At 47.5% G+C, this 21631-nt stretch overlaps 56 non-coding genes and 21 pseudogenes across 56 annotated transcripts; all 77 read left to right on the forward strand.

The window, feature by feature from the left end:
* The first annotated feature begins 26 nt into the window (after nucleotides 1-26).
* LOC138545823 (5S ribosomal RNA) lies at nucleotides 27-135 on the forward strand (annotated as a pseudogene).
* Nucleotides 136-599: 464 nt separating this feature from the next.
* On the forward strand, nucleotides 600-718 carry LOC138537576 (5S ribosomal RNA). The gene has a single exon (XR_011285707.1). It is a non-coding gene; the product is annotated as a 5S ribosomal RNA (ribosomal RNA).
* Nucleotides 719-824: 106 nt separating this feature from the next.
* On the forward strand, nucleotides 825-943 carry LOC138537363 (5S ribosomal RNA). Its single transcript, XR_011285502.1, has one exon. It is a non-coding gene; the product is annotated as a 5S ribosomal RNA (ribosomal RNA).
* A 106-nt stretch (nucleotides 944-1049) lies between these two features.
* Nucleotides 1050-1168, forward strand: LOC138541339 (5S ribosomal RNA). Its single transcript, XR_011289348.1, has one exon. It is a non-coding gene; the product is annotated as a 5S ribosomal RNA (ribosomal RNA).
* A 106-nt stretch (nucleotides 1169-1274) lies between these two features.
* On the forward strand, nucleotides 1275-1393 carry LOC138540553 (5S ribosomal RNA). The gene has a single exon (XR_011288596.1). It is a non-coding gene; the product is annotated as a 5S ribosomal RNA (ribosomal RNA).
* Nucleotides 1394-1499: 106 nt separating this feature from the next.
* Nucleotides 1500-1618, forward strand: LOC138540554 (5S ribosomal RNA). Its single transcript, XR_011288597.1, has one exon. It is a non-coding gene; the product is annotated as a 5S ribosomal RNA (ribosomal RNA).
* Nucleotides 1619-1724: 106 nt separating this feature from the next.
* Nucleotides 1725-1833, forward strand: LOC138544777 (5S ribosomal RNA; annotated as a pseudogene).
* A 463-nt stretch (nucleotides 1834-2296) lies between these two features.
* On the forward strand, nucleotides 2297-2415 carry LOC138551304 (5S ribosomal RNA). Its single transcript, XR_011295030.1, has one exon. It is a non-coding gene; the product is annotated as a 5S ribosomal RNA (ribosomal RNA).
* A 106-nt stretch (nucleotides 2416-2521) lies between these two features.
* On the forward strand, nucleotides 2522-2640 carry LOC138545821 (5S ribosomal RNA). The gene has a single exon (XR_011290860.1). It is a non-coding gene; the product is annotated as a 5S ribosomal RNA (ribosomal RNA).
* Nucleotides 2641-2746: 106 nt separating this feature from the next.
* Nucleotides 2747-2865, forward strand: LOC138542385 (5S ribosomal RNA). The gene has a single exon (XR_011290368.1). It is a non-coding gene; the product is annotated as a 5S ribosomal RNA (ribosomal RNA).
* Nucleotides 2866-2971: 106 nt separating this feature from the next.
* Nucleotides 2972-3080, forward strand: LOC138544148 (5S ribosomal RNA; annotated as a pseudogene).
* Nucleotides 3081-3186: 106 nt separating this feature from the next.
* Nucleotides 3187-3305, forward strand: LOC138537944 (5S ribosomal RNA). The gene has a single exon (XR_011286062.1). It is a non-coding gene; the product is annotated as a 5S ribosomal RNA (ribosomal RNA).
* Nucleotides 3306-3411: 106 nt separating this feature from the next.
* On the forward strand, nucleotides 3412-3520 carry LOC138546624 (5S ribosomal RNA; annotated as a pseudogene).
* A 464-nt stretch (nucleotides 3521-3984) lies between these two features.
* Nucleotides 3985-4103, forward strand: LOC138537577 (5S ribosomal RNA). Its single transcript, XR_011285708.1, has one exon. It is a non-coding gene; the product is annotated as a 5S ribosomal RNA (ribosomal RNA).
* A 106-nt stretch (nucleotides 4104-4209) lies between these two features.
* On the forward strand, nucleotides 4210-4328 carry LOC138537365 (5S ribosomal RNA). Its single transcript, XR_011285504.1, has one exon. It is a non-coding gene; the product is annotated as a 5S ribosomal RNA (ribosomal RNA).
* A 106-nt stretch (nucleotides 4329-4434) lies between these two features.
* Nucleotides 4435-4553, forward strand: LOC138542260 (5S ribosomal RNA). Its single transcript, XR_011290247.1, has one exon. It is a non-coding gene; the product is annotated as a 5S ribosomal RNA (ribosomal RNA).
* Nucleotides 4554-4659: 106 nt separating this feature from the next.
* Nucleotides 4660-4778, forward strand: LOC138542285 (5S ribosomal RNA). The gene has a single exon (XR_011290272.1). It is a non-coding gene; the product is annotated as a 5S ribosomal RNA (ribosomal RNA).
* Nucleotides 4779-4884: 106 nt separating this feature from the next.
* On the forward strand, nucleotides 4885-4993 carry LOC138546607 (5S ribosomal RNA; annotated as a pseudogene).
* Nucleotides 4994-5457: 464 nt separating this feature from the next.
* Nucleotides 5458-5576, forward strand: LOC138537579 (5S ribosomal RNA). Its single transcript, XR_011285710.1, has one exon. It is a non-coding gene; the product is annotated as a 5S ribosomal RNA (ribosomal RNA).
* Nucleotides 5577-5682: 106 nt separating this feature from the next.
* Nucleotides 5683-5801, forward strand: LOC138537366 (5S ribosomal RNA). The gene has a single exon (XR_011285505.1). It is a non-coding gene; the product is annotated as a 5S ribosomal RNA (ribosomal RNA).
* A 106-nt stretch (nucleotides 5802-5907) lies between these two features.
* Nucleotides 5908-6026, forward strand: LOC138542405 (5S ribosomal RNA). The gene has a single exon (XR_011290387.1). It is a non-coding gene; the product is annotated as a 5S ribosomal RNA (ribosomal RNA).
* Nucleotides 6027-6132: 106 nt separating this feature from the next.
* Nucleotides 6133-6251, forward strand: LOC138540555 (5S ribosomal RNA). Its single transcript, XR_011288598.1, has one exon. It is a non-coding gene; the product is annotated as a 5S ribosomal RNA (ribosomal RNA).
* A 106-nt stretch (nucleotides 6252-6357) lies between these two features.
* LOC138544187 (5S ribosomal RNA) lies at nucleotides 6358-6466 on the forward strand (annotated as a pseudogene).
* Nucleotides 6467-6572: 106 nt separating this feature from the next.
* LOC138542386 (5S ribosomal RNA) lies at nucleotides 6573-6691 on the forward strand. Its single transcript, XR_011290369.1, has one exon. It is a non-coding gene; the product is annotated as a 5S ribosomal RNA (ribosomal RNA).
* Nucleotides 6692-6797: 106 nt separating this feature from the next.
* On the forward strand, nucleotides 6798-6906 carry LOC138544149 (5S ribosomal RNA; annotated as a pseudogene).
* Nucleotides 6907-7012: 106 nt separating this feature from the next.
* Nucleotides 7013-7131, forward strand: LOC138537580 (5S ribosomal RNA). The gene has a single exon (XR_011285711.1). It is a non-coding gene; the product is annotated as a 5S ribosomal RNA (ribosomal RNA).
* A 106-nt stretch (nucleotides 7132-7237) lies between these two features.
* LOC138537259 (5S ribosomal RNA) lies at nucleotides 7238-7356 on the forward strand. The gene has a single exon (XR_011285401.1). It is a non-coding gene; the product is annotated as a 5S ribosomal RNA (ribosomal RNA).
* A 106-nt stretch (nucleotides 7357-7462) lies between these two features.
* On the forward strand, nucleotides 7463-7571 carry LOC138545824 (5S ribosomal RNA; annotated as a pseudogene).
* Nucleotides 7572-8035: 464 nt separating this feature from the next.
* On the forward strand, nucleotides 8036-8154 carry LOC138537581 (5S ribosomal RNA). Its single transcript, XR_011285712.1, has one exon. It is a non-coding gene; the product is annotated as a 5S ribosomal RNA (ribosomal RNA).
* Nucleotides 8155-8260: 106 nt separating this feature from the next.
* On the forward strand, nucleotides 8261-8379 carry LOC138537367 (5S ribosomal RNA). The gene has a single exon (XR_011285506.1). It is a non-coding gene; the product is annotated as a 5S ribosomal RNA (ribosomal RNA).
* Nucleotides 8380-8485: 106 nt separating this feature from the next.
* On the forward strand, nucleotides 8486-8604 carry LOC138541340 (5S ribosomal RNA). The gene has a single exon (XR_011289349.1). It is a non-coding gene; the product is annotated as a 5S ribosomal RNA (ribosomal RNA).
* Nucleotides 8605-8710: 106 nt separating this feature from the next.
* LOC138540556 (5S ribosomal RNA) lies at nucleotides 8711-8829 on the forward strand. Its single transcript, XR_011288599.1, has one exon. It is a non-coding gene; the product is annotated as a 5S ribosomal RNA (ribosomal RNA).
* A 106-nt stretch (nucleotides 8830-8935) lies between these two features.
* On the forward strand, nucleotides 8936-9054 carry LOC138540557 (5S ribosomal RNA). Its single transcript, XR_011288600.1, has one exon. It is a non-coding gene; the product is annotated as a 5S ribosomal RNA (ribosomal RNA).
* Nucleotides 9055-9160: 106 nt separating this feature from the next.
* Nucleotides 9161-9269, forward strand: LOC138543762 (5S ribosomal RNA; annotated as a pseudogene).
* Nucleotides 9270-9732: 463 nt separating this feature from the next.
* LOC138551305 (5S ribosomal RNA) lies at nucleotides 9733-9851 on the forward strand. Its single transcript, XR_011295031.1, has one exon. It is a non-coding gene; the product is annotated as a 5S ribosomal RNA (ribosomal RNA).
* Nucleotides 9852-9957: 106 nt separating this feature from the next.
* On the forward strand, nucleotides 9958-10076 carry LOC138545832 (5S ribosomal RNA). Its single transcript, XR_011290861.1, has one exon. It is a non-coding gene; the product is annotated as a 5S ribosomal RNA (ribosomal RNA).
* A 106-nt stretch (nucleotides 10077-10182) lies between these two features.
* LOC138542670 (5S ribosomal RNA) lies at nucleotides 10183-10301 on the forward strand (annotated as a pseudogene).
* Nucleotides 10302-10407: 106 nt separating this feature from the next.
* On the forward strand, nucleotides 10408-10526 carry LOC138548407 (5S ribosomal RNA). The gene has a single exon (XR_011292211.1). It is a non-coding gene; the product is annotated as a 5S ribosomal RNA (ribosomal RNA).
* Nucleotides 10527-10632: 106 nt separating this feature from the next.
* LOC138544040 (5S ribosomal RNA) lies at nucleotides 10633-10741 on the forward strand (annotated as a pseudogene).
* A 463-nt stretch (nucleotides 10742-11204) lies between these two features.
* Nucleotides 11205-11323, forward strand: LOC138537582 (5S ribosomal RNA). The gene has a single exon (XR_011285713.1). It is a non-coding gene; the product is annotated as a 5S ribosomal RNA (ribosomal RNA).
* Nucleotides 11324-11429: 106 nt separating this feature from the next.
* On the forward strand, nucleotides 11430-11548 carry LOC138541376 (5S ribosomal RNA). The gene has a single exon (XR_011289384.1). It is a non-coding gene; the product is annotated as a 5S ribosomal RNA (ribosomal RNA).
* A 464-nt stretch (nucleotides 11549-12012) lies between these two features.
* On the forward strand, nucleotides 12013-12131 carry LOC138537583 (5S ribosomal RNA). The gene has a single exon (XR_011285714.1). It is a non-coding gene; the product is annotated as a 5S ribosomal RNA (ribosomal RNA).
* A 106-nt stretch (nucleotides 12132-12237) lies between these two features.
* Nucleotides 12238-12356, forward strand: LOC138537368 (5S ribosomal RNA). Its single transcript, XR_011285507.1, has one exon. It is a non-coding gene; the product is annotated as a 5S ribosomal RNA (ribosomal RNA).
* Nucleotides 12357-12462: 106 nt separating this feature from the next.
* On the forward strand, nucleotides 12463-12581 carry LOC138541341 (5S ribosomal RNA). The gene has a single exon (XR_011289350.1). It is a non-coding gene; the product is annotated as a 5S ribosomal RNA (ribosomal RNA).
* A 106-nt stretch (nucleotides 12582-12687) lies between these two features.
* Nucleotides 12688-12806, forward strand: LOC138540558 (5S ribosomal RNA). Its single transcript, XR_011288601.1, has one exon. It is a non-coding gene; the product is annotated as a 5S ribosomal RNA (ribosomal RNA).
* A 106-nt stretch (nucleotides 12807-12912) lies between these two features.
* On the forward strand, nucleotides 12913-13031 carry LOC138537865 (5S ribosomal RNA). The gene has a single exon (XR_011285986.1). It is a non-coding gene; the product is annotated as a 5S ribosomal RNA (ribosomal RNA).
* A 106-nt stretch (nucleotides 13032-13137) lies between these two features.
* LOC138541828 (5S ribosomal RNA) lies at nucleotides 13138-13256 on the forward strand. Its single transcript, XR_011289824.1, has one exon. It is a non-coding gene; the product is annotated as a 5S ribosomal RNA (ribosomal RNA).
* A 106-nt stretch (nucleotides 13257-13362) lies between these two features.
* Nucleotides 13363-13481, forward strand: LOC138541342 (5S ribosomal RNA). Its single transcript, XR_011289351.1, has one exon. It is a non-coding gene; the product is annotated as a 5S ribosomal RNA (ribosomal RNA).
* A 106-nt stretch (nucleotides 13482-13587) lies between these two features.
* On the forward strand, nucleotides 13588-13706 carry LOC138540559 (5S ribosomal RNA). Its single transcript, XR_011288602.1, has one exon. It is a non-coding gene; the product is annotated as a 5S ribosomal RNA (ribosomal RNA).
* Nucleotides 13707-13812: 106 nt separating this feature from the next.
* On the forward strand, nucleotides 13813-13920 carry LOC138545747 (5S ribosomal RNA; annotated as a pseudogene).
* Nucleotides 13921-14383: 463 nt separating this feature from the next.
* LOC138543013 (5S ribosomal RNA) lies at nucleotides 14384-14492 on the forward strand (annotated as a pseudogene).
* Nucleotides 14493-14598: 106 nt separating this feature from the next.
* Nucleotides 14599-14717, forward strand: LOC138545843 (5S ribosomal RNA). The gene has a single exon (XR_011290862.1). It is a non-coding gene; the product is annotated as a 5S ribosomal RNA (ribosomal RNA).
* Nucleotides 14718-14823: 106 nt separating this feature from the next.
* On the forward strand, nucleotides 14824-14942 carry LOC138537861 (5S ribosomal RNA). The gene has a single exon (XR_011285982.1). It is a non-coding gene; the product is annotated as a 5S ribosomal RNA (ribosomal RNA).
* A 106-nt stretch (nucleotides 14943-15048) lies between these two features.
* LOC138548408 (5S ribosomal RNA) lies at nucleotides 15049-15167 on the forward strand. The gene has a single exon (XR_011292212.1). It is a non-coding gene; the product is annotated as a 5S ribosomal RNA (ribosomal RNA).
* Nucleotides 15168-15273: 106 nt separating this feature from the next.
* LOC138544041 (5S ribosomal RNA) lies at nucleotides 15274-15382 on the forward strand (annotated as a pseudogene).
* Nucleotides 15383-15845: 463 nt separating this feature from the next.
* LOC138551306 (5S ribosomal RNA) lies at nucleotides 15846-15964 on the forward strand. Its single transcript, XR_011295032.1, has one exon. It is a non-coding gene; the product is annotated as a 5S ribosomal RNA (ribosomal RNA).
* A 106-nt stretch (nucleotides 15965-16070) lies between these two features.
* Nucleotides 16071-16189, forward strand: LOC138538403 (5S ribosomal RNA). Its single transcript, XR_011286504.1, has one exon. It is a non-coding gene; the product is annotated as a 5S ribosomal RNA (ribosomal RNA).
* A 106-nt stretch (nucleotides 16190-16295) lies between these two features.
* Nucleotides 16296-16414, forward strand: LOC138542387 (5S ribosomal RNA). The gene has a single exon (XR_011290370.1). It is a non-coding gene; the product is annotated as a 5S ribosomal RNA (ribosomal RNA).
* Nucleotides 16415-16520: 106 nt separating this feature from the next.
* LOC138544150 (5S ribosomal RNA) lies at nucleotides 16521-16629 on the forward strand (annotated as a pseudogene).
* Nucleotides 16630-16735: 106 nt separating this feature from the next.
* LOC138550923 (5S ribosomal RNA) lies at nucleotides 16736-16854 on the forward strand. Its single transcript, XR_011294664.1, has one exon. It is a non-coding gene; the product is annotated as a 5S ribosomal RNA (ribosomal RNA).
* A 106-nt stretch (nucleotides 16855-16960) lies between these two features.
* Nucleotides 16961-17069, forward strand: LOC138546625 (5S ribosomal RNA; annotated as a pseudogene).
* A 464-nt stretch (nucleotides 17070-17533) lies between these two features.
* LOC138537584 (5S ribosomal RNA) lies at nucleotides 17534-17652 on the forward strand. Its single transcript, XR_011285715.1, has one exon. It is a non-coding gene; the product is annotated as a 5S ribosomal RNA (ribosomal RNA).
* Nucleotides 17653-17758: 106 nt separating this feature from the next.
* Nucleotides 17759-17877, forward strand: LOC138537369 (5S ribosomal RNA). The gene has a single exon (XR_011285508.1). It is a non-coding gene; the product is annotated as a 5S ribosomal RNA (ribosomal RNA).
* A 106-nt stretch (nucleotides 17878-17983) lies between these two features.
* Nucleotides 17984-18102, forward strand: LOC138541343 (5S ribosomal RNA). Its single transcript, XR_011289352.1, has one exon. It is a non-coding gene; the product is annotated as a 5S ribosomal RNA (ribosomal RNA).
* A 106-nt stretch (nucleotides 18103-18208) lies between these two features.
* On the forward strand, nucleotides 18209-18327 carry LOC138542286 (5S ribosomal RNA). Its single transcript, XR_011290273.1, has one exon. It is a non-coding gene; the product is annotated as a 5S ribosomal RNA (ribosomal RNA).
* Nucleotides 18328-18433: 106 nt separating this feature from the next.
* On the forward strand, nucleotides 18434-18542 carry LOC138545825 (5S ribosomal RNA; annotated as a pseudogene).
* A 464-nt stretch (nucleotides 18543-19006) lies between these two features.
* Nucleotides 19007-19125, forward strand: LOC138537585 (5S ribosomal RNA). The gene has a single exon (XR_011285716.1). It is a non-coding gene; the product is annotated as a 5S ribosomal RNA (ribosomal RNA).
* Nucleotides 19126-19231: 106 nt separating this feature from the next.
* Nucleotides 19232-19350, forward strand: LOC138537371 (5S ribosomal RNA). Its single transcript, XR_011285510.1, has one exon. It is a non-coding gene; the product is annotated as a 5S ribosomal RNA (ribosomal RNA).
* A 106-nt stretch (nucleotides 19351-19456) lies between these two features.
* Nucleotides 19457-19575, forward strand: LOC138541345 (5S ribosomal RNA). Its single transcript, XR_011289354.1, has one exon. It is a non-coding gene; the product is annotated as a 5S ribosomal RNA (ribosomal RNA).
* Nucleotides 19576-19681: 106 nt separating this feature from the next.
* LOC138540560 (5S ribosomal RNA) lies at nucleotides 19682-19800 on the forward strand. Its single transcript, XR_011288603.1, has one exon. It is a non-coding gene; the product is annotated as a 5S ribosomal RNA (ribosomal RNA).
* A 106-nt stretch (nucleotides 19801-19906) lies between these two features.
* On the forward strand, nucleotides 19907-20015 carry LOC138545826 (5S ribosomal RNA; annotated as a pseudogene).
* Nucleotides 20016-20478: 463 nt separating this feature from the next.
* On the forward strand, nucleotides 20479-20597 carry LOC138547159 (5S ribosomal RNA). Its single transcript, XR_011291007.1, has one exon. It is a non-coding gene; the product is annotated as a 5S ribosomal RNA (ribosomal RNA).
* A 106-nt stretch (nucleotides 20598-20703) lies between these two features.
* LOC138542553 (5S ribosomal RNA) lies at nucleotides 20704-20822 on the forward strand (annotated as a pseudogene).
* Nucleotides 20823-20928: 106 nt separating this feature from the next.
* On the forward strand, nucleotides 20929-21047 carry LOC138551251 (5S ribosomal RNA). The gene has a single exon (XR_011294978.1). It is a non-coding gene; the product is annotated as a 5S ribosomal RNA (ribosomal RNA).
* A 106-nt stretch (nucleotides 21048-21153) lies between these two features.
* LOC138543989 (5S ribosomal RNA) lies at nucleotides 21154-21262 on the forward strand (annotated as a pseudogene).
* Nucleotides 21263-21360: 98 nt separating this feature from the next.
* On the forward strand, nucleotides 21361-21479 carry LOC138537449 (5S ribosomal RNA). Its single transcript, XR_011285583.1, has one exon. It is a non-coding gene; the product is annotated as a 5S ribosomal RNA (ribosomal RNA).
* Nucleotides 21480-21585: 106 nt separating this feature from the next.
* Nucleotides 21586-21631, forward strand: part of LOC138542867 (5S ribosomal RNA) — a 109-nt pseudogene continuing 63 nt past the window's right edge.

Here is a 21631-nt window from a genome sequence, read left to right on the forward strand (position 1 = left end):
AAAGTACAAAACTCACTAGGCCCAGAGCCTACGGCCACACCACACTGAATGCGCCCGATCTCGGAAGCTAAGCAGGGTCCGGCCTAGTTAGTACCTGGATGGGAGACTGCCTGGGAATACCAGGTGCTGTAGGCTTTTTTTGTGCTCCATGATTAGTAATTGCGCAACTTCTCAATTATTTTTCAAATTTGGTATGTTTCCAAAATAATTGTATCCCGTTTTATAGCGGAAATGTTGGACAACATCATGAGGGCTGGAGCTACCTTTTTACATAGAATTAGCATACAGGTAGTGTGTTCATGGGTAATAAATCGACTTTCACATGTAATGCAGTACAGAGAATATTGAGTCCTTCAAGAGGCATGAAAGAAAACCATTATTGTGTTGATTGTTCTCTCCACCTCCCTGCAACAGACACAGGATGGATGAATTAAAGTTATCCTACCAGACATAGGAGTCCTGAATGGGCCCACCAGTCTTATATATCTCGCCTGATCGAGCCTGATCGAGCGATGAGCGTGGTATCATGTTGCAAGTGGCTGCATGGCTTAGCTTACTAAATGCAAATGCATAAGAGTAATATTCTTAGCATTCCTAGAGCCTACGGCCACACCACACTGAATGCACCCGATCTCGTCTGATCTCGGAAGTTAAGCAGTGTCAGGCCTAGTTAGTACCTGGATGGGAGACTGCCTGGGAATACCAGGTGCTGTAGGCTTTTTTGTGCTCCAAGTTCAGGAAGTGAGCCCTTTCTCAATTGCCTTTTAAAACTGCAAGGTCTAGCCGACTAGATGCTTAAAAGTACAAAACTCACTAGGCCCAGAGCCTACGGCCACACCACACTGAATGCGCCTGATCTTGTCTGATCTCAGAAGCTAAGCAGTGTCGGGCCTAGTTAGTACCTGGATGGGAGACCGCCTGGGAATACCAGGTGCTGTAGGCTTTTTTGTACTCCAAGTTCAGGAAGTGAGCCATTTCTCAATTGCCTTTCAAAACTGCAAGGTCTAGCCGACTAGATGCTTAAAAGTACAAAACTCACAAGGCCCAGAGCCTACGGCCACACCACACTGAATGCGTCCGATCTCGTCTGATCTCGGAAGCTAAGCAGTGTCGGGCCTCGTTAGTACTTGGATGGGAGACCGCCTGTGAATACCAGGTGCTGTAGGCTTTTTTGTGCTCCAAGTTCAGGAAGTGAGCCATTTCTCAATTGCCTTTCAAAACTGCAAGGTCTAGCTGACTAGATGCTTAAAAGTACAAAACTCACAAGGCCCAGAGCCTACGGCCACACCACACTGATTGCGCCCGATCTAGTCTGATCTCGGAAGCTAAGCAGTGTCGGGCCTAGTTAGTACCTGGATGGGAGACCACCTGGGAATACCAGGTGCTGTAGGCTTTTTTGTGCTCCAAGTTCAGGAAGTGAGCCATTTCTCAATTGCCTTTCAAAACTGCAAGGTCTAGCTGACTAGATGCTTAAAAGTACAAAACTCACAAGGCCCAGAGCCTACGGCCACACCACACTGATTGCGCCCGATCTAGTCTGATCTCGGAAGCTAAGCAGTGTCGGGCCTAGTTAGTACCTGGATGGGAGACCACCTGGGAATACCAGGTGCTGTAGGCTTTTTTGTGCTCCAAGTTCAGGAAGTGAGCCATTTCACAATTGCCTTTCAAAACTGCAAGGTCTAGCCGACTAGATGCTTAAAAGTACAAAACTCACTAGGCCCAGAGCCTACGGCCACACCACACTGAATGCGCCCGATCTCGGAAGCTAAGCAGGGTCGGGCCTAGTTAGTACCTGGATGGGAGACTGCCTGCGAATACCAGGTGCTGTAGGCTTTTTTGTGCTCCATGATTAGTAATTGCGCAACTTCTCAATTATTTTTCAAATTTGGTATGTTTCCAAAATAATTGTATCCCGTTTTATAGCGGAAATGTTGGACAACATCATGAGGGCTGGAGCTACCTTTTTACATAGAATTAGCATACAGGTAGTGTGTTCATGGGTAATAAATCGACTTTCACATGTAATGCAGTACAGAGAATATTGAGTCCTTCAAGAGGCATGAAAGAAAACCATTATTGTGTTGATTGTTCTCTCCACCTCCCTGCAACAGACACAGGATGGATGAATTAAAGTTATCCTACCAGACATAGGAGTCCTGAATGGGCCCACCAGTCTTATATATCTCGCCTGATCGAGCCTGATCGAGCGATGAGCGTGGTATCATGTTGCAAGTGGCTGCATGGCTTAGCTTACTAAATGCAAATGCATAAGAGTAATATTCTTAGCATTCCTAGAGCCTACGGCCACACCACACTGAATGCACCCGATCTCGTCTGATCTCGGAAGTTAAGCAGTGTTAGGCCTAGTTAGTACCTGGATGGGAGACTGCCTGGGAATACCAGGTGCTGTAGGCTTTTTTGTGCTCCAAGTTCAGGAAGTGAGCCCTTTCTCAATTGCCTTTCAAAACTGCAAGGTCTAGCCGACTAGATGCTTAAAAGTACAAAACTCACTAGGCCCAGAGCCTACGGCCACACCACACTGAATGCGCCTGATCTCGTCTGATCTCAGAAGCTAAGCAGTGTCGGGCCTAGTTAGTACCTGGATGGGAGACCGCCTGGGAATACCAGGTGCTGTAGGCTTTTTTGTACTCCAAGTTCAGGAAGTGAGCCATTTCTCAATTGCCTTTCAAAACTGCAAGGTCTAGCCGACTAGATGCTTAAAAGTACAAAACTCACAAGGCCCAGACCCTACGGCCACACCACACTGAATGCGCCCGATCTCGTCTGATCTCGGAAGCTAAGCAGTGTCGGGCCTCGTTAGTACCTGGATGGGAGACCGCCTGGGAATACCAGGTGCTGTAGCCTTTTTTGTGCTCCAAGTTCAGGAAGTGAGCCATTTCTCAATTGCCTTTCAAAACTGCAAGGTCTAGCTGACTAGATGCTTAAAAGTACAAAACTCACTAGGCCCAGAGCCTACGGCCGCACCACACTGATTGCGTCTGATCTCAGAAGCTAAGCAGTGTCGGGCCTAGTTAGTACCTGGATGGGAGACCACCTGGGAATACCAGGTGCTGTAGGCTTTTTTGTGCTCCAAGTTCAGGAAGTGAGCCATTTCACAATTGCCTTTCAAAACTGCAAGGTCTAGCCGACTAGATGCTTAAAAGTACAAAACTCACTAAGCCCAGAGCCTACGGCCACACCACACTGAATGCGCCCGATCTCATCTGATCTCAGAAGCTAAGCAGTGTCGGGCCTAGTTAGTACCTGGATGGGAGACCGCCTGGGAATACCAGGTGTTGTAGGCTTTTTTGTGCTCCAAGTTCAGGAAGTGAGCCATTTCACAATTTCCTTTCAAAACTGCAAGGTCTAGCCGACTAGATGCTTAAAAGTACAAAACTCACTAGGCCCAGAGCCTACGGCCACACCACACTGAATGCGCCCCATCTCGGAAGCTAAGCAGGGTCGGGCCTAGTTAGTACCTGGATGGGAGACTGCCTGGGAATACCAGGTGCTGTAGGCTTTTTTTGTGCTCCATGATTAGTAATTGCGCAACTTCTCAATTATTTTTCAAATTTGGTATGTTTCCAAAATAATTGTATCCCGTTTTATAGCGGAAATGTTGGACAACATCATGAGGGCTGGAGCTACCTTTTTACATAGAATTAGCATACAGGTAGTGTGTTCATGGGTAATAAATCGACTTTCACATGTAATGCAGTACAGAGAATATTGAGTCCTTCAAGAGGCATGAAAGAAAACCATTATTGTGTTGATTGTTCTCTCCACCTCCCTGCAACAGACACAGGATGGATGAATTAAAGTTATCCTACCAGACATAGGAGTCCTGAATGGGCCCACCAGTCTTATATATCTCGCCTGATCGAGCCTGATCGAGCGATGAGCGTGGTATCATGTTGCAAGTGGCTGCATGGCTTAGCTTACTAAATGCAAATGCATAAGAGTAATATTCTTAGCATTCCTAGAGCCTACGGCCACACCACACTGAATGCACCCGATCTCGTCTGATCTCGGAAGTTAAGCAGTGTCAGGCCTAGTTAGTACCTGGATGGGAGACTGCCTGGGAATACCAGGTGCTGTAGGCTTTTTTGTGCTCCAAGTTCAGGAAGTGAGCCCTTTCTCAATTGCCTTTTAAAACTGCAAGGTCTAGCCGACTAGATGCTTAAAAGTACAAAACTCACTAGGCCCAGAGCCTACGGCCACACCACACTGAATGCGCCTGATCTTGTCTGATCTCAGAAGCTAAGCAGTGTCGGGCCTAGTTAGTACCTGGATGGGAGACCGCCTGGGAATACCAGGTGCTGTAGGCTTTTTTGTACTCCAAGTTCAGGAAGTGAGCCATTTCTCAATTGCCTTTCAAAACTGCAAGGTCTAGCCGACTAGATGCTTAAAAGTACAAAACTCACAAGGCCCAGAGCCTACGGCCACACCACACTGAATGCGTCCGATCTCGTCTGATCTCGGAAGCTAAGCAGTGTCGGGCCTCGTTAGTACTTGGATGGGAGGCCGCCTGTGAATACCAGGTGCTGTAGGCTTTTTTGTGCTCCAAGTTCAGGAAGTGAGCCATTTCTCAATTGCCTTTCAAAACTGCAAGGTCTAGCTGACTAGATGCTTAAAAGTACAAAACTCACAAGGCCCAGAGCCTACGGCCACACCACACTGATTGCGCCCGATCTAGTCTGATCTCGGAAACTAAGCAGTGTCGGGCCTAGTTAGTACCTGGATGGGAGACCACCTGGGAATACCAGGTGCTGTAGGCTTTTTTGTGCTCCAAGTTCAGGAAGTGAGCCATTTCACAATTGCCTTTCAAAACTGCAAGGTCTAGCCGACTAGATGCTTAAAAGTACAAAACTCACTAGGCCCAGAGCCTACAGCCACACCACACTGAATGCGCCCGATCTCGGAAGCTAAGCAGGGTCCGGCCTAGTTAGTACCTGGATGGGAGACTGCCTGGGAATACCAGGTGCTGTAGGCTTTTTTTGTGCTCCATGATTAGTAATTGCGCAACTTCTCAATTATTTTTCAAATTTGGTATGTTTCCAAAATAATTGTATCCCGTTTTATAGCGGAAATGTTGGACAACATCATGAGGGCTGGAGCTACCTTTTTACATAGAATTAGCATACAGGTAGTGTGTTCATGGGTAATAAATCGACTTTCACATGTAATGCAGTACAGAGAATATTGAGTCCTTCAAGAGGCATGAAAGAAAACCATTATTGTGTTGATTGTTCTCTCCACCTCCCTGCAACAGACACAGGATGGATGAATTAAAGTTATCCTACCAGACATAGGAGTCCTGAATGGGCCCACCAGTCTTATATATCTCGCCTGATCGAGCCTGATCGAGCGATGAGCGTGGTATCATGTTGCAAGTGGCTGCATGGCTTAGCTTACTAAATGCAAATGCATAAGAGTAATATTCTTAGCATTCCTAGAGCCTACGGCCACACCACACTGAATGCACCCGATCTCGTCTGATCTCGGAAGTTAAGCAGTGTCAGGCCTAGTTAGTACCTGGATGGGAGACTGCCTGGGAATACCAGGTGCTGTAGGCTTTTTTGTGCTCCAAGTTCAGGAAGTGAGCCCTTTCTCAATTGCCTTTTAAAACTGCAAGGTCTAGCCGACTAGATGCTTAAAAGTACAAAACTCACTAGGCCCAGAGCCTACGGCCACACCACACTGAATGCGCCTGATCTTGTCTGATCTCAGAAGCTAAGCAGTGTCGGGCCTAGTTAGTACCTGGATGGGAGACCGCCTGGGAATACCAGGTGCTGTAGGCTTTTTTGTACTCCAAGTTCAGGAAGTGAGCCATTTCTCAATTGCCTTTCAAAACTGCAAGGTCTAGCCGACTAGATGCTTAAAAGTACAAAACTCACAAGGCCCAGAGCCTACGGCCACACCACACTGAATGCGTCCGATCTCGTCTGATCTTGGAAGCTAAGCAGTGTCGGGCCTCGTTAGTACTTGGATGGGAGACCGCCTGTGAATACCAGGTGCTGTAGGCTTTTTTGTGCTCCAAGTTCAGGAAGTGAGCCATTTCTCAATTGCCTTTCAAAACTGCAAGGTCTAGCTGACTAGATGCTTAAAAGTACAAAACTCACAAGGCCCAGAGCCTACGGCCACACCACACTGATTGCGCCCGATCTAGTCTGATCTCGGAAGCTAAGCAGTGTCGGGCCTAGTTAGTACCTGGATGGGAGACCACCTGGGAATACCAGGTGCTGTAGGCTTTTTTGTGCTCCAAGTTCAGGAAGTGAGCCATTTCACAATTGCCTTTCAAAACTGCAAGGTCTAGCCGACTAGATGCTTAAAAGTACAAAACTCACTAGGCCCAGAGCCTACGTCCACACCACACTGAATGCGTCTGATCTCAGAAGCTAAGCAGTGTCGGGCCTAGTTAGTACCTGGATGGGAGACCGCCTGGGAATACCAGGTGCTGTAGGCTTTTTTGTACTCCAAGTTCAGGAAGTGAGCCATTTCTCAATTGCCTTTCAAAACTGCAAGGTCTAGCCGACTAGATGCTTAAAAGTACAAAACTCACAAGGCCCAGACCCTACGGCCACACCACACTGAATGCGCCCGATCTCGTCTGATCTCGGAAGCTAAGCAGTGTCGGGCCTCGTTAGTACCTGGATGGGAGACCGCCTGGGAATACCAGGTGCTGTAGCCTTTTTTGTGCTCCAAGTTCAGGAAGTGAGCCATTTCTCAATTGCCTTTCAAAACTGCAAGGTCTAGCTGACTAGATGCTTAAAAGTACAAAACTCACTAGGCCCAGAGCCTACGGCCGCACCACACTGATTGCGTCTGATCTCAGAAGCTAAGCAGTGTCGGGCCTAGTTAGTACCTGGATGGGAGACCACCTGGGAATACCAGGTGCTGTAGGCTTTTTTGTGCTCCAAGTTCAGGAAGTGAGCCATTTCACAATTGCCTTTCAAAACTGCAAGGTCTAGCCGACTAGATGCTTAAAAGTACAAAACTCACTAAGCCCAGAGCCTACGGCCACACCACACTGAATGCACCCGATCTCGTCTGATCTCGGAAGTTAAGCAGTGTCAGGCCTAGTTAGTACCTGGATGGGAGACTGCCTGGGAATACCAGGTGCTGTAGGCTTTTTTGTGCTCCAAGTTCAGGAAGTGAGCCCTTTCTCAATTGCCTTTTAAAACTGCAAGGTCTAGCCGACTAGATGCTTAAAAGTACAAAACTCACTAGGCCCAGAGCCTACGGCCACACCACACTGAATGCGCCTGATCTTGTCTGATCTCAGAAGCTAAGCAGTGTCGGGCCTAGTTAGTACCTGGATGGGAGACCACCTGGGAATACCAGGTGCTGTAGGCTTTTTTGTGCTCCAAGTTCAGGAAGTGAGCCATTTCACAATTGCCTTTCAAAACTGCAAGGTCTAGCCGACTAGATGCTTAAAAGTACAAAACTCACTAGGCCCAGAGCCTACGGCCACACCACACTGAATGCGCCCGATCTCGGAAGCTAAGCAGGGTCCGGCCTAGTTAGTACCTGGATGGGAGACTGCCTGGGAATACCAGGTGCTGTAGGCTTTTTTTGTGCTCCATGATTAGTAATTGCGCAACTTCTCAATTATTTTTCAAATTTGGTATGTTTCCAAAATAATTGTATCCCGTTTTATAGCGGAAATGTTGGACAACATCATGAGGGCTGGAGCTACCTTTTTACATAGAATTAGCATACAGGTAGTGTGTTCATGGGTAATAAATCGACTTTCACATGTAATGCAGTACAGAGAATATTGAGTCCTTCAAGAGGCATGAAAGAAAACCATTATTGTGTTGATTGTTCTCTCCACCTCCCTGCAACAGACACAGGATGGATGAATTAAAGTTATCCTACCAGACATAGGAGTCCTGAATGGGCCCACCAGTCTTATATATCTCGCCTGATCGAGCCTGATCGAGCGATGAGCGTGGTATCATGTTGCAAGTGGCTGCATGGCTTAGCTTACTAAATGCAAATGCATAAGAGTAATATTCTTAGCATTCCTAGAGCCTACGGCCACACCACACTGAATGCACCCGATCTCGTCTGATCTCGGAAGTTAAGCAGTGTCAGGCCTAGTTAGTACCTGGATGGGAGACTGCCTGGGAATACCAGGTGCTGTAGGCTTTTTTGTGCTCCAAGTTCAGGAAGTGAGCCCTTTCTCAATTGCCTTTTAAAACTGCAAGGTCTAGCCGACTAGATGCTTAAAAGTACAAAACTCACTAGGCCCAGAGCCTACGGCCACACCACACTGAATGCGCCTGATCTTGTCTGATCTCAGAAGCTAAGCAGTGTCGGGCCTAGTTAGTACCTGGATGGGAGACCGCCTGGGAATACCAGGTGCTGTAGGCTTTTTTGTACTCCAAGTTCAGGAAGTGAGCCATTTCTCAATTGCCTTTCAAAACTGCAAGGTCTAGCCGACTAGATGCTTAAAAGTACAAAACTCACAAGGCCCAGAGCCTACGGCCACACCACACTGAATGCGTCCGATCTCGTCTGATCTCGGAAGCTAAGCAGTGTCGGGCCTCGTTAGTACTTGGATGGGAGACCGCCTGTGAATACCAGGTGCTGTAGGCTTTTTTGTGCTCCAAGTTCAGGAAGTGAGCCATTTCTCAATTGCCTTTCAAAACTGCAAGGTCTAGCTGACTAGATGCTTAAAAGTACAAAACTCACAAGGCCCAGAGCCTACGGCCACACCACACTGATTGCGCCCGATCTAGTCTGATCTCGGAAGCTAAGCAGTGTCGGGCCTAGTTAGTACCTGGATGGGAGACCACCTGGGAATACCAGGTGCTGTAGGCTTTTTTGTGCTCCAAGTTCAGGAAGTGAGCCATTTCTCAATTGCCTTTCAAAACTGCAAGGTCTAGCTGACTAGATGCTTAAAAGTACAAAACTCACAAGGCCCAGAGCCTACGGCCACACCACACTGATTGCGCCCGATCTAGTCTGATCTCGGAAGCTAAGCAGTGTCGGGCCTAGTTAGTACCTGGATGGGAGACCACCTGGGAATACCAGGTGCTGTAGGCTTTTTTGTGCTCCAAGTTCAGGAAGTGAGCCATTTCACAATTGCCTTTCAAAACTGCAAGGTCTAGCCGACTAGATGCTTAAAAGTACAAAACTCACTAGGCCCAGAGCCTACGGCCACACCACACTGAATGCGCCCGATCTCGGAAGCTAAGCAGGGTCGGGCCTAGTTAGTACCTGGATGGGAGACTGCCTGGGAATACCAGGTGCTGTAGGCTTTTTTGTGCTCCATGATTAGTAATTGCGCAACTTCTCAATTATTTTTCAAATTTGGTATGTTTCCAAAATAATTGTATCCCGTTTTATAGCGGAAATGTTGGACAACATCATGAGGGCTGGAGCTACCTTTTTACATAGAATTAGCATACAGGTAGTGTGTTCATGGGTAATAAATCGACTTTCACATGTAATGCAGTACAGAGAATATTGAGTCCTTCAAGAGGCATGAAAGAAAACCATTATTGTGTTGATTGTTCTCTCCACCTCCCTGCAACAGACACAGGATGGATGAATTAAAGTTATCCTACCAGACATAGGAGTCCTGAATGGGCCCACCAGTCTTATATATCTCGCCTGATCGAGCCTGATCGAGCGATGAGCGTGGTATCATGTTGCAAGTGGCTGCATGGCTTAGCTTACTAAATGCAAATGCATAAGAGTAATATTCTTAGCATTCCTAGAGCCTACGGCCACACCACACTGAATGCACCCGATCTCGTCTGATCTCGGAAGTTAAGCAGTGTTAGGCCTAGTTAGTACCTGGATGGGAGACTGCCTGGGAATACCAGGTGCTGTAGGCTTTTTTGTGCTCCAAGTTCAGGAAGTGAGCCCTTTCTCAATTGCCTTTCAAAACTGCAAGGTCTAGCCGACTAGATGCTTAAAAGTACAAAACTCACTAGGCCCAGAGCCTACGGCCACACCACACTGAATGCGCCTGATCTCGTCTGATCTCAGAAGCTAAGCAGTGTCGGGCCTAGTTAGTACCTGGATGGGAGACCGCCTGGGAATACCAGGTGCTGTAGGCTTTTTTGTACTCCAAGTTCAGGAAGTGAGCCATTTCTCAATTGCCTTTCAAAACTGCAAGGTCTAGCCGACTAGATGCTTAAAAGTACAAAACTCACAAGGCCCAGACCCTACGGCCACACCACACTGAATGCGCCTGATCTCGTCTGATCTCGGAAGCTAAGCAGTGTCGGGCCTCGTTAGTACCTGGATGGGAGACAGCCTGGGAATACCAGGTGCTGTAGGCTTTTTTGTGCTCCAAGTTCAGGAAGTGAGCCATTTCTCAATTGCCTTTCAAAACTGCAAGGTCTAGCTGACTAGATGCTTAAAAGTACAAAACTCACTAGGCCCAGAGCCTACGGCCACACCACACTGATTGCGCCCGATCTCGTCTGATCTCGGAAGCTAAGCAGTGTCGGGCCTAGTTAGTACCTGGATGGGAGACCACCTGGGAATACCAGGTGCTGTAGGCTTTTTTGTGCTCCAAGTTCAGGAAGTGAGCCATTTCACAATTGCCTTTCAAAACTGCAAGGTCTAGCCGACTAGATGCTTAAAAGTACAAAACTCACTAGGCCCAGAGCCTACGGCCACACCACACTGAATGCGCCCGATCTCGGAAGCTAAGCAGGGTCGGGCCTAGTTAGTACCTAGATGGGAGACTGCCTGGGAATACCAGGTGCTGTAGGCTTTTTTGTGCTCCATGATTAGTAATTGCGCAACTTCTCAATTATTTTTCAAATTTGGTATGTTTCCAAAATAATTGTATCCCGTTTTATAGCGGAAATGTTGGACAACATCATGAGGGCTGGAGCTACCTTTTTACATAGAATTAGCATACAGGTAGTGTGTTCATGGGTAATAAATCGACTTTCACATGTAATGCAGTACAGAGAATATTGAGTCCTTCAAGAGGCATGAAAGAAAACCATTATTGTGTTGATTGTTCTCTCCACCTCCCTGCAACAGACACAGGATGGATGAATTAAAGTTATCCTACCAGACATAGGAGTCCTGAATGGGCCCACCAGTCTTATATATCTCGCCTGATCGAGCCTGATCGAGCGATGAGCGTGGTATCATGTTGCAAGTGGCTGCATGGCTTAGCTTACTAAATGCAAATGCATAAGAGTAATATTCTTAGCATTCCTAGAGCCTACGGCCACACCACACTGAATGCACCCGATCTCGTCTGATCTCGGAAGTTAAGCAGTGTCAGGCCTAGTTAGTACCTGGATGGGAGACTGCCTGGGAATACCAGGTGCTGTAGGCTTTTTTGTGCTCCAAGTTCAGGAAGTGAGCCCTTTCTCAATTGCCTTTTAAAACTGCAAGGTCTAGCCGACTAGATGCTTAAAAGTACAAAACTCACTAGGCCCAGAGCCTACGGCCACACCACACTGAATGCGCCTGATCTTGTCTGATCTCAGAAGCTAAGCAGTGTCGGGCCTAGTTAGTACCTGGATGGGAGACTGCCTGGGAATACCAGGTGCTGTAGGCTTTTTTTGTGCTCCATGATTAGTAATTGCGCAACTTCTCAATTATTTTTCAAATTTGGTATGTTTCCAAAATAATTGTATCCCGTTTTATAGCGGAAATGTTGGACAACATCATGAGGGCTGGAGCTACCTTTTTACATAGAATTAGCATACAGGTAGTGTGTTCATGGGTAATAAATCGACTTTCACATGTAATGCAGTACAGAGAATATTGAGTCCTTCAAGAGGCATGAAAGAAAACCATTATTGTGTTGATTGTTCTCTCCACCTCCCTGCAACAGACACAGGATGGATGAATTAAAGTTATCCTACCAGACATAGGAGTCCTGAATGGGCCCACCAGTCTTATATATCTCGCCTGATCGAGCCTGATCGAGCGATGAGCGTGGTATCATGTTGCAAGTGGCTGCATGGCTTAGCTTACTAAATGCAAATGCATAAGAGTAATATTCTTAGCATTCCTAGAGCCTACGGCCACACCACACTGAATGCACCCGATCTCGTCTGATCTCGGAAGTTAAGCAGTGTCAGGCCTAGTTAGTACCTGGATGGGAGACTGCCTGGGAATACCAGGTGCTGTAGGCTTTTTTGTGCTCCAAGTTCAGGAAGTGAGCCCTTTCTCAATTGCCTTTTAAAACTGCAAGGTCTAGCCGACTAGATGCTTAAAAGTACAAAACTCACTAGGCCCAGAGCCTACGGCCACACCACACTGAATGCGCCTGATCTTGTCTGATCTCAGAAGCTAAGCAGTGTCGGGCCTAGTTAGTACCTGGATGGGAGACCGCCTGGGAATACCAGGTGCTGTAGGCTTTTTTGTACTCCAAGTTCAGGAAGTGAGCCATTTCTCAATTGCCTTTCAAAACTGCAAGGTCTAGCCGACTAGATGCTTAAAAGTACAAAACTCACAAGGCCCAGAGCCTACGGCCACACCACACTGAATGCGTCCGATCTCGTCTGATCTCGGAAGCTAAGCAGTGTCGGGCCTCGTTAGTACTTGGATGGGAGACCGCCTGTGAATACCAGGTGCTGTAGGCTTTTTTGTGCTCCAAGTTCAGGAAGTGAGCCATTTCTCAATTGCCTTTCAAAACTGCAAGGTCTAGCTGACTAGATGCTTAAAAGTACAAAACTCACAAGGCCCAGAGCCTACGGCCACACCACACTGATTGCGCCCGATCTAGTCTGATCTCGGAAGCTAAGCAGTGTCGGGCCTAGTTAGTACCTGGATGGGAGACCACCTGGGAATACCAGGTGCTGTAGGCTTTTTTGTGCTCCAAGTTCAGGAAGTGAGCCATTTCACAATTGCCTTTCAAAACTGCAAGGTCTAGCCGACTAGATGCTTAAAAGTACAAAACTCACTAGGCCCAGAGCCTACAGCCACACCACACTGAATGCACCCGATCTCGTCTGATCTCGGAAGTTAAGCAGTGTCAGGCCTAGTTAGTACCTGGATGGGAGACTGCCTGGGAATACCAGGTGCTGTAGGCTTTTTTGTGCTCCAAGTTCAGGAAGTGAGCCCTTTCTCAATTGCCTTTTAAAACTGCAAGGTCTAGCCGACTAGATGCTTAAAAGTACAAAACTCACTAGGCCCAGAGCCTACGGCCACACCACACTGAATGCGCCTGATCTTGTCTGATCTCAGAAGCTAAGCAGTGTCGGGCCTAGTTAGTACCTGGATGGGAGACCGCCTGGGAATACCAGGTGCAGTAGGCTTTTTTGTACTCCAAGTTCAGGAAGTGAGCCATTTCTCAATTGCCTTTCAAAACTGCAAGGTCTAGCCGACTAGATGCTTAAAAGTACAAAACTCACAAGGCCCAGAGCCTACGGCCACACCACACTGAATGCGTCCGATCTCGTCTGATCTCGGAAGCTAAGCAGTGTCGGGCCTCGTTAGTACTTGGATGGGAGACCGCCTGTGAATACCAGGTGCTGTAGGCTTTTTTGTGCTCCAAGTTCAGGAAGTGAGCCATTTCTCAATTGCCTTTCAAAACTGCAAGGTCTAGCTGACTAGATGCTTAAAAGTACAAAACTCACAAGGCCCAGAGCCTACGGCCACACCACACTGATTGCGCCCGATCTAGTCTGATCTCGGAAGCTAAGCAGTGTCGGGCCTAGTTAGTACCTGGATGGGAGACCACCTGGGAATACCAGGTGCTGTAGGCTTTTTTGTGCTCCAAGTTCAGGAAGTGAGCCATTTCACAATTGCCTTTCAAAACTGCAAGGTCTAGCCGACTAGATGCTTAAAAGTACAAAACTCACTAGGCCCAGAGCCTACGGCCACACCACACTGAATGCGCCCGATCTCGGAAGCTAAGCAGGGTCGGCCTAGTTAGTACCTGGATGGGAGACTGCCTGGGAATACCAGGTGCTGTAGGCTTTTTTGTGCTCCATGATTAGTAATTGCGCAACTTCTCAATTATTTTTCAAATTTGGTATGTTTCCAAAATAATTGTATCCCGTTTTATAGCGGAAATGTTGGACAACATCATGAGGGCTGGAGCTACCTTTTTACATAGAATTAGCATACAGGTAGTGTGTTAATGGGTAATAAATCGACTTTCACATGTAATGCAGTACAGAGAATATTGAGTCCTTCAAGAGGCATGAAAGAAAACCATTATTGTGTTGATTGTTCTCTCCACCTCCCTGCAACAGACACAGGATGGATGAATTAAAGTTATCCTACCAGACATAGGAGTCCTGAATGGGCCCACCAGTCTTATATATCTCGCCTGATCGAGCCTGATCGAGCGATGAGCGTGGTATCATGTTGCAAGTGGCTGCATGGCTTAGCTTACTAAATGCAAATGCATAAGAGTAATATTCTTAGCATTCCTAGAGCCTACGGCCACACCACACTGAATGCACCTGATCTCGGAAGTTAAGCAGTGTCAGGCCTAGTTAGTACCTGGATGGGAGACCGCCTGGGAATACCAGGTGCTGTAGGCTTTTTTGTGCTCCAAGTTCAGGAAGTGAGCCCTTTCTCAATTGCCTTTTAAAACTGCAAGGTCTAGCCGACTAGATGCTTAAAAGTACAAAACTCACTAGGCCCAGAGCCTACGGCCACACCACACTGAATGCGCCTGATCTCGTCTGATCTCAGAAGCTAAGCAGTGTCGGGCCTAGTTAGTACCTGGATGGGAGACCGCCTGGGAATACCAGGTGCTGTAGGCTTTTTTGTACTCCAAGTTCAGGAAGTCAGCCATTTCTCAATTGCCTTTCAAAACTGCAAGGTCTAGCCGACTAGATGCTTAAAAGTACAAAACTCACAAAGACCAGAGCCTACGGCCACACCACACTGAATGCGCCTGATCTCGTCTGATCTCGGAAGCTAAGCAGTGTCGGGCCTCGTTAGTACCTGGATGGGAGACCGCCTGGGAATACCAGGTGCTGTAGGCTTTTTTGTGCTCCAAGTTCAGGAAGTGAGCCATTTCTCAATTGCCTTCCAAAACTGCAAGGTCTAGCTGACTAGATGCTTAAAAGTACAAAACTCACTAGGCCCAGAGCCTACGGCCACACCACACTGATTGCGCCCGATCTCGTCTGATCTCGGAAGCTAAGCAGTGTCGGGCCTAGTTAGTACCTGGATGGGAGACCACCTGGGAATACCAGGTGCTGTAGGCTTTTTTGTGCTCCAAGTTCAGGAAGTGAGCCATTTCACAATTGCCTTTCAAAACTGCAAGGTCTAGCCGACTAGATGCTTAAAAGTACAAAACTCACTAGGCCCAGAGCCTACGGCCACACCACACTGAATGCGCCCGATCTCGGAAGCTAAGCAGGGTCGGGCCTAGTTAGTACCTAGATGGGAGACTGCCTGGGAATACCAGGTGCTGTAGGCTTTTTTGTGCTCCATGATTAGTAATTGCGCAACTTCTCAATTATTTTTCAAATTTGGTATGTTTCCAAAATAATTGTATCCCGTTTTATAGCGGAAATGTTGGACAACATCATGAGGGCTGGAGCTACCTTTTTACATAGAATTAGCATACAGGTAGTGTGTTCATGGGTAATAAATCGACTTTCACATGTAATGCAGTACAGAGAATATTGAGTCCTTCAAGAGGCATGAAAGAAAACCATTATTGTGTTGATTGTTCTCTCCACCTCCCTGCAACAGACACAGGATGGATGAATTAAAGTTATCCTACCAGACATAGGAGTCCTGAATGGGCCCACCAGTCTTATATATCTCGCCTGATCGAGCCTGATCGAGCGATGAGCGTGGTATCATGTTGCAAGTGGCTGCATGGCTTAGCTTACTAAATGCAAATGCATAAGAGTAATATTCTTAGCATTCCTAGAGCCTACGGCCACACCACACTGAATGCACCCGATCTCGTCTGATCTCGGAAGTTAAGCAGTGTTAGGCCTAGTTAGTACCTGGATGGGAGACTGCCTGGGAATACCAGGTGCTGTAGGCTTTTTTGTGCTCCAAGTTCAGGAAGTGAGCCCTTTCTCAATTGCCTTTCAAAACTGCAAGGTCTAGCCGACTAGATGCTTAAAAGTACAAAACTCACTAGGCCCAGAGCCTACGGCCACACCACACTGAATGCGCCTGATCTCGTCTGATCTCAGAAGCTAAGCAGTGTTGGGCCTAGTTAGTACCTGGATGGGAGACCGCCTGGGAATACCAGGTGCTGTAGGCTTTTTTGTACTCCAAGTTCAGGAAGTGAGCCATTTCTCAATTGCCTTTCAAAACTGCAAGGTCTAGCCGACTAGATGCTTAAAAGTACAAAACTCACAAGGCCCAGACCCTACGGCCACACCACACTGAATGCGCCCGATCTCGTCTGATCTCGGAAGCTAAGCAGTGTCGGGCCTCGTTAGTACCTGGATGGGAGACCGCCTGGGAATACCAGGTGCTGTAGCCTTTTTTGTGCTCCAAGTTCAGGAAGTGAGCCATTTCTCAATTGCCTTTCAAAACTGCAAGGTCTAGCTGACTAGATGCTTAAAAGTACAAAACTCACTAGGCCCAGAGCCTACGGCCGCACCACACTGATTGCGTCTGATCTCAGAAGCTAAGCAGTGTCGGGCCTAGTTAGTACCTGGATGGGAGACCACCTGGGAATACCAGGTGCTGTAGGCTTTTTTGTGCTCCAAGTTCAGGAAGTGAGCCATTTCACAATTGCCTTTCAAAACTGCAAGGTCTAGCCGACTAGATGCTTAAAAGTACAAAACTCACTAAGCCCAGAGCCTACGGCCACACCACACTGAATGCGCCCGATCTCATCTGATCTCAGAAGCTAAGCAGTGTCGGGCCTAGTTAGTACCTGGATGGGAGACCGCCTGGGAATACCAGGTGCTGTAGGCTTTTTTGTGCTCCAAGTTCAGGAAGTGAGCCATTTCACAATTTCCTTTCAAAACTGCAAGGTCTAGCCGACTAGATGCTTAAAAGTACAAAACTCACTAGGCCCAGAGCCTACGGCCACACCACACTGAATGCGCCCCATCTCGGAAGCTAAGCAGGGTCGGGCCTAGTTAGTACCTGGATGGGAGACTGCCTGGGAATACCAGGTGCTGTAGGCTTTTTTTGTGCTCCATGATTAGTAATTGCGCAACTTCTCAATTATTTTTCAAATTTGGTATGTTTCCAAAATAATTGTATCCCGTTTTATAGCGGAAATGTTGGACAACATCATGAGGGCTGGAGCTACCTTTTTACATAGAATTAGCATACAGGTAGTGTGTTCATGGGTAATAAATCGACTTTCACATGTAATGCAGTACAGAGAATATTGAGTCCTTCAAGAGGCATGAAAGAAAACCATTATTGTGTTGATTGTTCTCTCCACCTCCCTGCAACAGACACAGGATGGATGAATTAAAGTTATCCTACCAGACATAGGAGTCCTGAATGGGCCCACCAGTCTTATATATCTCGCCTGATCGAGCCTGATCGAGCGATGAGCGTGGTATCATGTTGCAAGTGGCTGCATGGCTTAGCTTACTAAATGCAAATGCATAAGAGTAATATTCTTAGCATTCCTAGAGCCTACGGCCACACCACACTGAATGCACCCGATCTCGTCTGATCTCGGAAGTTAAGCAGTGTCAGGCCTAGTTAGTACCTGGATGGGAGACTGCCTGGGAATACCAGGTGCTGTAGGCTTTTTTGTGCTCCAAGTTCAGGAAGTGAGCCCTTTCTCAATTGCCTTTTAAAACTGCAAGGTCTAGCCGACTAGATGCTTAAAAGTACAAAACTCACTAGGCCCAGAGCCTACGGCCACACCACACTGAATGCGCCTGATCTTGTCTGATCTCAGAAGCTAAGCAGTGTCGGGCCTAGTTAGTACCTGGATGGGAGACCGCCTGGGAATACCAGGTGCTGTAGGCTTTTTTGTACTCCAAGTTCAGGAAGTGAGCCATTTCTCAATTGCCTTTCAAAACTGCAAGGTCTAGCCGACTAGATGCTTAAAAGTACAAAACTCACAAGGCCCAGAGCCTACGGCCACACCACACTGAATGCGTCCGATCTCGTCTGATCTCGGAAGCTAAGCAGTGTCGGGCCTCGTTAGTACTTGGATGGGAGACCGCCTGTGAATACCAGGTGCTGTAGGCTTTTTTGTGCTCCAAGTTCAGGAAGTGAGCCATTTCTCAATTGCCTTTCAAAACTGCAAGGTCTAGCTGACTAGATGCTTAAAAGTACAAAACTCACAAGGCCCAGAGCCTACGGCCACACCACACTGATTGCGCCCGATCTAGTCTGATCTCGGAAACTAAGCAGTGTCGGGCCTAGTTAGTACCTGGATGGGAGACCACCTGGGAATACCAGGTGCTGTAGGCTTTTTTGTGCTCCAAGTTCAGGAAGTGAGCCATTTCACAATTGCCTTTCAAAACTGCAAGGTCTAGCCGACTAGATGCTTAAAAGTACAAAACTCACTAGGCCCAGAGCCTACGGCCACACCACACTGAATGCGCCCGATCTCGGAAGCTAAGCAGGGTCCGGCCTAGTTAGTACCTGGATGGGAGACTGCCTGGGAATACCAGGTGCTGTAGGCTTTTTTTGTGCTCCATGATTAGTAATTGCGCAACTTCTCAATTATTTTTCAAATTTGGTATGTTTCCAAAATAATTGTATCCCGTTTTATAGCGGAAATGTTGGACAACATCATGAGGGCTGGAGCTACCTTTTTACATAGAATTAGCATACAGGTAGTGTGTTCATGGGTAATAAATCGACTTTCACATGTAATGCAGTACAGAGAATATTGAGTCCTTCAAGAGGCATGAAAGAAAACCATTATTGTGTTGATTGTTCTCTCCACCTCCCTGCAACAGACACAGGATGGATGAATTAAAGTTATCCTACCAGACATAGGAGTCCTGAATGGGCCCACCAGTCTTATATATCTCGCCTGATCGAGCCTGATCGAGCGATGAGCGTGGTATCATGTTGCAAGTGGCTGCATGGCTTAGCTTACTAAATGCAAATGCATAAGAGTAATATTCTTAGCATTCCTAGAGCCTACGGCCACACCACACTGAATGCACCCGATCTCGTCTGATCTCGGAAGTTAAGCAGTGTCAGGCCTAGTTAGTACCTGGATGGGAGACTGCCTGGGAATACCAGGTGCTGTAGGCTTTTTTGTGCTCCAAGTTCAGGAAGTGAGCCCTTTCTCAATTGCCTTTTAAAACTGCAAGGTCTAGCCGACTAGATGCTTAAAAGTACAAAACTCACTAGGCCCAGAGCCTACGGCCACACCACACTGAATGCGCCTGATCTTGTCTGATCTCAGAAGCTAAGCAGTGTCGGGCCTAGTTAGTACCTGGATGGGAGACCGCCTGGGAATACCAGGTGCTGTAGGCTTTTTTGTACTCCAAGTTCAGGAAGTGAGCCATTTCTCAATTGCCTTTCAAAACTGCAAGGTCTAGCCGACTAGATGCTTAAAAGTACAAAACTCACAAGGCCCAGAGCCTACGGCCACACCACACTGAATGCGTCCGATCTCGTCTGATCTCGGAAGCTAAGCAGTGTCGGGCCTCGTTAGTACTTGGATGGGAGACCGCCTGTGAATACCAGGTGCTGTAGGCTTTTTTGTGCTCCAAGTTCAGGAAGTGAGCCATTTCTCAATTGCCTTTCAAAACTGCAAGGTCTAGCTGACTAGATGCTTAAAAGTACAAAACTCACAAGGCCCAGAGCCTACGGCCACACCACACTGATTGCGCCCGATCTAGTCTGATCTCGGAAGCTAAGCAGTGTCGGGCCTAGTTAGTACCTGGATGGGAGACCACCTGGGAATACCAGGTGCTGTAGGCTTTTTTGTGCTCCAAGTTCAGGAAGTGAGCCATTTCACAATTGCCTTTCAAAACTGCAAGGTCTAGCCGACTAGATGCTTAAAAGTACAAAACTCACTAGGCCCAGAGCCTACGGCCACACCACACTGAATGCGCCCGATCTCGGAAGCTAAGCAGGGTCCGGCCTAGTTAGTACCTGGATGGGAGACTGCCTGGGAATACCAGGTGCTGTAGGCTTTTTTGTGCTCCATGATTAGTAATTGCGCAACTTCTCAATTATTTTTCAAATTTGGTATGTTTCCAAAATAATTGTATCCCGTTTTATAGCGGAAATGTTGGACAACATCATGAGGGCTGGAGCTACCTTTTTACATAGAATTAGCATACAGGTAGTGTGTTAATGGGTAATAAATCGACTTTCACATGTAATGCAGTACAGAGAATATTGAGTCCTTCAAGAGGCATGAAAGAAAACCATTATTGTGTTGATTGTTCTCTCCACCTCCCTGCAACAGACACAGGATGGATGAATTAAAGTTATCCTACCAGACATAGGAGTCCTGAATGGGCCCACCAGTCTTATATATCTCGCCTGATCGAGCCTGATCGAGCGATGAGCGTGGTATCATGTTGCAAGTGGCTGCATGGCTTAGCTTACTAAATGCAAATGCATAAGAGTAATATTCTTAGCATTCCTAGAGCCTACGGCCACACCACACTGAATGCACCCGATCTCGTCTGATCTCGGAAGTTAAGCAGTGTTAGGCCTAGTTAGTACCTGGATGGGAGACCGCCTGGGAATACCAGGTGCTGTAGGCTTTTTTGTGCTCCAAGTTCAGGAAGTGAGCCCTTTCTCAATTGCCTTTCAAAACTGCAAGGTCTAGCCGACTAGATGCTTAAAAGTACAAAACTCACAAGGCCCAGAGCCTACGGCCACACCACACTGAATGCGCCTGATCTCGTCTGATCTCAGAAGCTAAGCAGTGTCGGGCCTAGTTAGTACCTGGATGGCAGACTGCCAGGGAATACCAGGTGCTGTATGCTTTTTTGTACTCCAAGTTCAGGAAGTGAGCCATTTCTCAATTGCCTTTCAAAACTGCAAGGTCTAGCCGACTAGATGCTTAAAAGTACAAAACTCACAAGGCCCAGAGCCTACGGCCACACCACACTGAATGCGCCCGATCTCGTCTGATCTCGGAAGCTAAGCAGTGTCGGGCCTCGTTAGTACCTAGATGGGAGACCGCCTGGGAATACCAGGTGCTGTAGGCTTTTTTGTGCTCCAAGTTCAGGAAGTGAGCCATTTCTCAATTGCCTTTCAAAACTGCAAGGTCTAGCTGACTAGATGCTTAAAAGTACAAAACTCACTAGGCCCAGAGCCTACGGCCACACCACACTGATTGCGTCTGATCTCGGAAGCTAAGCAGTGTCGGGCCTAGTTAGTACCTGGATGGGAGACCACCTGGGAATACCAGGTGCTGTAGGCTTTTTTGTGCTCCAAGTTCAGGAAGTGAGCCATTTCACAATTGCCTTTCAAAACTGCAAGGACTAGATGCTTAAAAGTACAAAACTCACTAAGCCCAGAGCCTATGGCCACACCACACTGAATGCGCCCGATCTCATCTGATCTCAGAAGCTAAGCAGTGTCGGGCCTAGTTAGTACCTGGATGGGAGACCGCCTGGGAATACCAGGTGCTGTAGGCTTTTTTGTGCTCCAAGTTCAGGAAGTGAGCCATTTCACAATTGCCTTTCAAAACTGCAAGGTCTAGCCGACTAGATGCTTAAAAGTACAAAACTCACTAGGCCCAGAGCCTACGGCCACACCACACTGAATGCGCCCGATCTCGGAAGCTAAG

The sequence above is a fragment of the Ambystoma mexicanum genome, unplaced genomic scaffold (assembly GCF_040938575.1).
Source record: "Ambystoma mexicanum isolate Mex_15411 unplaced genomic scaffold, UKY_AmexF1_1 Mex_scaf10, whole genome shotgun sequence".
NCBI lineage: Eukaryota > Metazoa > Chordata > Amphibia > Caudata > Ambystomatidae > Ambystoma > Ambystoma mexicanum.